The following is a 9,652-nucleotide window of genomic DNA, read 5'->3' on the forward strand; positions in this document are numbered from 1 at the left end:
GTAAGAAATTGTTTTATGTCACTAAAAATTTTGTATGTATATGTATAAATAAATAAATCTATTTTATTTCATGCATATTTTATATACAAAATATATTTTATCTTTATACATGTTAAATGATATGGTAAAAGATCAACAACTTTATATTATTTATTTATTAATTTGAGGCAGAGTCTTGGTCTGTCACCCAGGCTGGAGTGCAGTGGTGTGATCTCGGCTCGCTGCAACCTCTGCCTCCTGGGTTCAAGCAATTCTCATGCACGATCTTGGCTCAGCTTCCCGAGTAGCTGGGATTACAGGCACGTGCCACCACACCCAGCTAATTTTTGTATTTTTGGTAGAGACAGAGTTTCACTATGTTGGCCAGGCTGGTGTCGAACTCCTGACCTCTGGTGATCCACTCGTCTCTGCCTCCCAAAGTGCTGGGATTACAGGTGTGAGCCACCATGCCCCGCCAGGAAGCTCCACTTTATTCTCACTTGAAAGTCAAGGAAACTGGGGCATATTTGTGTACGCTTCCCTCTGTCAGTCACTGGCTAAAGTTTGCTCCCATGGGCATATTTTGGTGGCATTCCAGCTTGCAGTAGGGGACATGGGTGCTAGCAGCTGGAAGTCAGACTGGCTGCATTAAGAGGCCGGAGATATGGGTACCACATTGGGGGCGTCACTATTTTCCAGCATTTGCACCACTCGGATTCATTCATGCCCCACAATTGGTTCATGGCATTCTGTCACCAATTCCTCTGGGATGACCAATTGAAATTTCTAAAAGCTAGACTTGCAACAGGGTGGCAGGAAGCTCACGCTACAGCTTCCTCTACTGTGGTTGGTACCCAGATTGGAACTGATATTCACCATTTCCCTCGTTCCCCATTCTAAATTCCCCTCACGCTTGGCTAATCTTTCTGCTAGTCTCCATTGCTTGTCCAGTGGAAAACCCAGACCTTTTCCTGTGAGGGACCTGAGCCCTTAACTCCTGTGTTCTTGCCAGGCGTGGTTGCTGTGTAGGGAAACAAGGGAGGGCCTAGCGAATCCCTGAGTTCCCGACGTACTCTCCCCTGCCCCGATTAGGTAAAGTAATCTTATTTCCTCAGGATAACCAGGGGTAACTGCTGCCATTAGTATATAACTCCCACATGCTTTCTAATTCACTGGCATGAGAAGCCCCAAATGGCAGTTGAAGCTCTAGGTTCAGTGGAACCCCTTACTTAGTCCTTTGGAAGAAGTGTTACCCTTTCAGGGAACCAGGACCTGGGGACCAGCAGAGTCTAAACTTGCAGGTACAGTTGGGTCCTGGGCTCAGGGTCTCCCAAGGCTGAATTCAAGGTGTCGACCAGGTCTGCAATCTCAGCTGGAGCTCAGGGTCTTCATCTAAAGCTCATGGGTTGTTGGCAGAGTTCAGTTCCTAAGGGTTGTCGGATGGTGGTCTCTGCTTTCTTGTTGCCGGCCAACTGGGCTCCCTTCTCATGTCCTGGAGGCTGCCTGTGGTTTTCCGCCCTGTGGTCTTCTCTCCAACATGGCAGTTGCTCCTGTGAGGCCAGTGGAAGAATCTCTCTCATCCTCTGAATCTCTCCTTCAGGATGGGCCCAGGGACTTTGAAGAGCTCACCTGATTAGGTCAGGCCCGCCCAGGATAATTTTCCTTTTGATTGATTCAAAGTCAGCTGCTAAGAGCTACCCAAGTCAGCCTACATGCACCAGCTCTTGGGCCTCCACCTTCTCTTCCTGCTGTCCCAGGACTGGGTGGCTGAGTTCCACATGGAGTTGGAGTGGCTGCCTGCCAAGGACATCCAGACCAATGTCTACATCAAGCACTCTGTGTCCCTGGAGCCATACCTGATGGAGGGCGGCTACAACAAGGTGTTCCTGGTCAAGGGTAACATCCCTGCCAAGAGCTACACCTTCATCCACATCCTGCTTGACGCTATCAGGGATGAGATGGCTGGGAGCATTGAGAAGGCCTACGAGAAAATCCTTTTCACCAAGGGCACCTGGATCCTCTTCCTCAACACACTCAAACAGATGCGGACTACACCAAGAAGTGGGTCCTGGGCCCCGACAACTACTACAGTTTTGCCAGCCAGCAGCAGAAGCTGGAAGACACCACCATTCTGAGTTGAGTATCCCAGCAGTCCACCAGGCGCTGGGTGGAGTAGGGCATACGTTATTTAAAACAGTTACAGTGCAGGGTTTCCTCTAATAAAGGTGGATTGCCATTCTGTCCTCCAGGCCCTTATCTCCCAGTTGGGATGGTGGGGAGCCAGGTTCTTATATCTGAGATAGATAAGTTTTGGGGCCCTCAGGGGATGGCGATAACACCCTCCAACTGGGTCAGGCTCTGTCTGATGGCTGATGCTCAGGGTTTCAAACACAGATGCCCACCGTAGAGCCCCAGCAGCACTGTGGCCTACAGGAGAGCATGGCCCCAGGTATGGGGACTATTCCAGCCGGCTATGGACACACAGGAATGCTGGGCCAGGGTACCAGATATTTTCAACAAAGCGGGTGAAGTGTCCCATTTAAAAAAATGTTGGCAACGAATTAAACAATTTTTCAAAAAAAAAAATAAAAAATAAAAACACAGGCCAGATGTGGTGGGTCACACCCGTAACTCCAGCACTTTGTGGGGTGGAGGCGGGTGGATGACCTGAGGTCAGGAGTTCGAGACAAGCCTGGCCAACATGGCGAAACCTTGTCTCTACTAAAAGTACAAAAATTAGCTGGGCATGGTGGCAGGCACTGTAATCCCAGCTACTCAGGAGGCTGAGGCAGGAGAATCACTTGAACTCGGGAAGTGGAGGTTGTAGTGAGCTGAGATGGTGACATTGCATTCCAGCCTGAGTGACAAGAGCAAAACTCCATCTCAAAAAACCCCCAAACCCCCCCAAAACACACACGCACAACAAAGTCAGCTGCTAAGGGGCATTAATTACATGTGCAAAATCCCATTGGTCACAGGATGTCACATAATCATGAGAGTAACTGTCCCATCATAGGCTCAAGTCACAGTCATGCTCAAGGGGAGAGGATGACATGGAGCCTGTACACCAGGGAGCAGGAATCTTGGGGGACATCTTAGAATTCCACCTCCTACAGTAACATTTCTTCTCACCATGAACCCACCACAGGTTTTCTGTCTATTCCATAAATACATTTGTGGTTAGAATTTGAGGAATTTCATACAAAACTGTCTGGTTGGTTCCCCCTGGGTCCTTTGGAAAAGAGTAGCCTTGAAGAGAATGGAGGGCAAGAGTGAGATTATTGAGGAAGGAACCCCCAGAGAAGCCACAGAGGATCAGGATAGAGCCAAGGAGTGCTGAGCCTTCCTCTTGGGTTGGGTGTGAGGCTGAAGCCAATAGTGTAGCTCGTGTCAGACTTTTGGCTGCTCTATTCATTACACAGAAGAATAACACTTCATTAGGTGCTGTCATTCAAAGTGGAATGTATCTTCGTTCTCTTCAGGGTTTTTGGCAGTTAGATTTCTGAGTTACTTCATAAAAATTTAAATTAGCTATTTTTAATGATGACTGGTAGAAGGAAGATAAATCATCATTCACAGAATTTTTAATGGGAAAAGTAATTTCAGTATTCTTTTGGGGGAAGCACTTTTGGGCAAAAGCTATTCCTACAGCCCTCATGTTATTACTTCAAACACGAACCTGGTTTAGAAGAAGAAAGATTTGCTGCTGAGTTTTGTGTTTGGAATTGGTGTACCTGAAGCATGGGGAGTGTCCAATATACGTGTGTGTGTTGTGTTTGAGATGGAGTTTCGCTCTTGTTGCCCAGACTGGAGTGCAGTGGTGCGATCTCAGCTCACTGCAACCTCCGCCTCTCAGGTTCACGTGATTCTCCTACCTCAGCCTCTGGAGTAGCTGGGATTACAGGCATGTGCCACCACACTGGGCTAATTTTGTATTTTTAGTAGAGATGGGGTGTCACCATCTTGGCCAGGCTGGTCTAGAACTTCTGACCTTAGGTGATCCACCCGCTTTAGCCTCCCAAAGTGCTGGGATTACAGGCATGAGCCACTGTGCCCGGCCCAATTTATTTGTAATACAGTAAATCATACATTATATTAACATTTTCGGTGATTCGTTTTCTCATTTATTAAATTAATGAATACATTTTTTCAAAGTGAGGCTTAACATTGTAAGTAATACAGTGGTAGTAGAATGGGGCAAGCCTATTCATCCTGGGTTAAGTGAGAACACCTTCATTTTCATAGTGTAGAGCATTATCCTTTTCTATGGAGATTGAGCTAAATGCCAGGCTTCCCGTCTTCGCCCAGAATACGTAGCAGGCTGGTTTGTAAAAGAGGAGATATTTTGAGTTTGGCTGAAAGTAGCAATTTATTAATAAATTAATTTTTATCTTTTTAAAAATAGAGAAAGGGTCTTGCTATGTTGCCCAGACTGGTCTCGAACTCCTGGTCTCAAGTGATCCTCCCACCTCGGCCTCCCAAAGTGCTGGAATTACAGGTGTGAGCCACCACATCCAGCCTGAAAGTAGCAATTTAGGGGGAAAAAAAAAAAAAACAAACTTAGGAAGCTTTTAGTGACTGAGAAAATGAGTTGGTTTCATGCTTCTGAGAATTTATAAATGAACTAACTGAAAATGGAAACAGTGGTTATAAAGATTGTCAATAAAAAAGAAAATGAACTAGTGTCATTGAGAACTTAGAAAGTTTTCTGCATCTTTGTAGCCAGGAGGAAAAAAAACCTTTTTTTTTTTTTTTTTTTTCCTGGGAAAAAGCTGGGAGTGGTGGCTCATGTCTGTAATCTCAGCACTTTGGGAGGCCAAGGCAGGTGGATCACAAGGTCAGGAGTTCGAGACTAGCCTGGCCAACATAGTGAAAACCCATCTCTATTAAAAATACAAAAATTAGTTAGGTGTGGTGGCATGCACCTGTAGTCCCAGCTACTCAGGAGGCTGAGGCAGGAAAATCTCTTGAACCCAGGAGGCAGAGGTTATGGTGAGCCGAGACCACGCCATTGCACTCCAGCCTGGGTGACAGAGTGAGATTCTGTCTCAAAGAATAAAACAAAAAACAAAAAGCAAAAATCTTAAAACTCATTTTGATAATATATATGGTGTATGTGTAATAATACATATGTTTCGTCTTTTATTCTAATAACTGTCTATAAGTATAGAACTAACTGTAAATAACATACCTGACTTTTATGAAAAATAAAATTCATCAGTAAGTTTTAAAAGAAAGGAAAACATGCTTGACATTGGACCTTATGATATCATAATATCACCTAATGCACATATGTTGAAAATGCAGTGGTTTACTGACATTCCATCTTAAAAACAAATCATAGAGGATTCATTTCTGGAGGGATTAAACATAGTTTGATTAGGTTTCACCTCAACAGAGGAATCATATGTGGATACTTCCAGGATTCATGTCTTTGAAACGTTTGGAAAACTGAGGGTTAGTTTGTTCTAGTGTGTTGGGTGGGCGGCGCAGGGGATGGGGGCACAGCTCTGGCACATTGCTGCTCACTGCCAGCAGATTAGTTTGTTTGTTTTTGTTTTTTGAGACAACATCTCACTCTGTTGCCCAGACTGGAGTACAGTGGTGAGATCTTGGCTCACTGCAGCCTCGGCCTCCCTGAGCTCAAGCAATCCTTCCACTTTAGACTCCCAAGTAGCTAGGATTACAGGCATGTACCACCACACCCAGCTAATTTTTGTATTTTTTGTAGAGACGGGGGTCTCACTTTGTTGTTCAGGCTGGTCTTGAACTCCGGGACTCAAGTGATCCACCTGCCTCGACCTCCCAGAGTGCTGGGATTACAGGGGTGAGCCACCTCGTCTGGCCTCTCATTTTTTTTTTTTTTTTGAGACGGAGTCTCGCTCTGTCACCCAGGCTGGAGTGCAGTGGCCAGATCTCAGCTCACTGCAAGCTCCGCCTCCCAGGTTCCCGCCATTCTCCTGCCTCAGCCTCCCGAGTAGCTGGGACCACAGGCGCCGCCACCTCGCCCGGCTAATTTTTTGTGTTTTTAGTAGAGACGGGGTTTCGCCGTGTTAGCCAGGATGGTCTCAATCTCCTGACCTAGTGATCCGCCCGTCTCGGCCTCCCAAAGTGCTGGGATTACAGGCTTGAGCCACCGCGCCCGGCCTTGGCCTCTCATTTTAATAGAAGCAGGAAATCTGGGCTTTGTTTCGTATAAGATGTTTTGATTTTTTTTTTTTTTTTTTTTTTTTTTTTTAGTAGAGATGGGGTTTCACTGTGTTAGCCAGGATGGTCTGGATTCTCCTGACCTCATGATCCACCCACCTCGGCCTCCCAAAGTGCTGGGATTACAGGCATGAGCCACCGCGCCTGGCCACATGTTTTTATTTTTAAATGTTGGCTCAATTTTTATTAAAAATGTTGCTTGCTGGGCCCCAGGGAAGCCTGTGCGTGGCCCACTGGTGGCTAGATGGAGAGAGATGTAGTGGAGGCCTTGATACTGATGTGAAATAGAAAGAGAGTGGATCTGGGTGGCTGTGCTCCTGACCTGCCTGGTCCCATGTAGGGAAGCCTCTTCATCTTCTGAATCCCGACTTCCATTATTCAGGAGGGTTCTGATGACATTGTCTTGAAAGCACCCTCCTCTGTAATGCTCACACTTTGAAGAATTATTTTTTTTCTGTTTTGTACGAGAGACATACTGTTTAACATGTGTATGTGTGTTACGTGGGCATGTGTTGAGAGACAGGGTCTCCCTCTGTTGCCCAGGCTGGATTGCAGATGCCTGATTAATTTTTAAAATTCTGTAGAGACTGAGTCTTGTGATGCTGCTTAGGCTGGTCTCAAACTCCTGGCCTCAAGTGATCCTCCCACCTCGGCCTCCCAAAGTGCTGGCATTACAGGTGTGAGCCACTGCACCTGGCTCAATGTGTTTTTTGATGAATCTTTTATTTGATATGTGACTCTCATGAGTTATGTGACTTCCAGCATTTTTCTTATGCCCATTTTTTTTTTTTTTCACGTAGACATTCTCGGAGTGGTAGCATGCTCTGGATGACCTGTAGCTTCTTAGTCTTTTGTTTTGACAATTTTCTTTTTTTTTTTTTTTTTTGAGACGGAGTCTCGCTGTGTCGCCCAGGCTGGGGTGCAGTGGCGCCATCTCGGCTCACTGCAAGCTCCGCCTCCCGGGTTCACGCCATTCTCCTGCCTCAGCCTCCGAGTAGCTGGGACTACACGCGCCTGCCACCACACCCGGCTAGTTTTTTGTATTTTTAGTAGAGATGGGGTTTCACCATGTTAGCCAGGGATGGTCTCGATTTCCTGACCTCGTGATCCACCCGCCTCGGCCTCCCAAAGTGCTGGGATTACAGGCTTGAGCCACCACGCCCGGCCCGACAATTTTCTAATAAGCTACTAGTTGTAGCTTGTTACTCTTGTTTTGACAATTTTAAGGATTCATTTCTCGTGGTCCAAGAAATAAAGTCCATATATAATGTATAGAAAGAATTAGCATTGCAATTATTTTCTCTCCCCTCTTCCTTTTCCTTTTGTGTGGAATGATCTCTTAGGCTGTGACCAGGCAGCAGGAAATGAAGCTCAAGTTAGCAGAATGTAGTGAATTTTAGCTTTTCAGGCAGTCAGTGTGGTAAATTCAGTCCCGGTTTCGACTTCACTTGGAACTGTGTACAAATTCTAAAAATTCTAGTGTTAACTGTAGTAATTCTAGTTTTGCAGGTTAGGCTGCAGAATTTGATTTTATTAAGGTTGATTTATTAGGTTCCTGAAATTATTTTTGAACAAGCTGAGCTTGTGATACCATTTATAAGTGTAATACCATTTTAAAACAACACTCAGGCATAAGAAAAACAGTATGAAACAGGCAGCCTCATTGTAAGATTCCATTCAGTATTGCTAATCTTTTGTCAAAGTCTGCCTACTTTATGTATTTGTGGTGAAAAGGTATCCTTAGCAACCAAGATCATTGGTTTGCTATATAAAAGGAGATCCCGGACTATTCTATTTTTATTTTTATATAATTTTTTCTTTTTCTTTTTTTTTTTTAAAATCAGACAAAGGTTAAAGCGTGACCCAGACTGATCTAACATCTAGTTGCTTGACCCTGAGTTTGCTTTTCCTTCCCAATGATAATAAGGACGCAGATGGCAAGACACGACAGCAAAAGTGCATGGGCTGCAGCGTTTGAATAAAAAGGTGGAATGTGCTTTAGGCCATGTGCACAGTGTCTCCCCTTCCCAGCTCTCTCTTCGTGTCTTTCAAGAGTCTCTTTTTTGCAAGGCTGCCCAACAAAAGGAAATCTGACATTTCCTTATGAGTCTGGGGAAAATTAAGGGAAAATAAAAATGCTTCTAGATCATTTCAAAAAATCAGAATGAAGGTAGTGATATTGAGCCTCACCTGAAAGCAAAATGTGTATTTTTTTTTTTTTACCAAGTATCATTACTGAAAAAAGAATGATAATGAGAAAGAAAATAATGAGAAAAGAATAATTAGTCCCTAAAATGACAATATTTGGGCATACTTGAGAAGTAATGACATAGCTGCTGATTTCTAACTTTTATTCTGATATTAATGATTTTTTCGATCAAAGGGAGTTCCCTGCCTTTATGGTGGTTCTTTTTTCATAAACTGGGTTCGGGCAATTTCCAGAATAAGGCTACTATTTTCTAAATTCCTTTGTGATACTAAATCCCTTCCTCTTTTCTTCTAAAGGAAATGGTGCAGCAAATGTCTCACTTTGAAGCTACCAAGGAAGCATCTATTAATTTTGTGAATAAGAAAAATAGAAGAGGATGATCAATGATAATGAAGAAAAACCTTCCTTTTTTGGCTCTTAGGCTTTGCATAGCCATTTCCTGAGTCAGCTTTAGTTCTCATTCTCTTTAGCACCTGCACTGTTATAGAAATTGTTTCTAGAATTGGTCACACGTATATTAGAAACCTCTGCACTGAGAATTTATTTAAGTTTTTTTTGCTATTTTTTTTTTTTTGACATGGAGTCTCGCTCTGTTGCCCAGGCTGTAGTGCAGTGTCACGATCTGCACTCACTGCAACCTCTTCTTCCTTGGTTGAAGTGATTTTCCTGCCTCAGCCTCCCGAGTAGCTGGGATTATAGGCATGCACCTCCATACCTGGATAATTTTTGTGTTTTTAGTAGAGATGGGGTTTCACCATGTTGGCCAGGCTGGTCTTGAACTCCTGACCTCAGGTGTTCTTGAGATTGCCTGCCTTGGTCTCCCAGAGTGCTGGGATTACAGGCATGAGCCACGGTGCCCAGCCTCACCCTTTGTTTTTGACTGACTGACTATCAAGTGACATTGGCAATTCAGGCAATGCTTTGTATTTCTGACCTGTAGGATAAGGACAAGCAGCCTAGGGAAGCTCATTCTCCACAAGGCTACCCAGAGTTCCCAGGGACACTCTGTTCCTTCATGAAGTGCAGAAATGAAGAATAGCCTGAGATGTGCAAGGAGTTTTTGAGAACTTCTCTTGTAGAATGAAGATCCATTTTTACAATCTCCTGGTTTATAAAAGCCCAAGGTCACTTTCAACACGAGGCATCATCCAGTAACTGCTGGCAAGTGTCTGGAAGAGTCATCTACACACAGAAAGTGGGAGAGTGTCAGACTGCAGCAGGGTTATTTGCACTCATGGTTTTTGTTTTTTTAAACCC

General features: G+C 44.5%; 1 pseudogene; it reads left to right on the forward strand.

Annotated features, from left to right (window-relative positions):
* Positions 1 to 1,516: 1,516 nt before the first annotated feature.
* Positions 1,517 to 2,168, forward strand: LOC102115077 (26S proteasome non-ATPase regulatory subunit 8 pseudogene; annotated as a pseudogene).
* Positions 2,169 to 9,652: the final 7,484 nt, after the last annotated feature.

This window comes from Macaca fascicularis, chromosome 18, assembly GCF_037993035.2.
Source record: "Macaca fascicularis isolate 582-1 chromosome 18, T2T-MFA8v1.1".
NCBI classification, from domain to species: domain Eukaryota; kingdom Metazoa; phylum Chordata; class Mammalia; order Primates; family Cercopithecidae; genus Macaca; species Macaca fascicularis.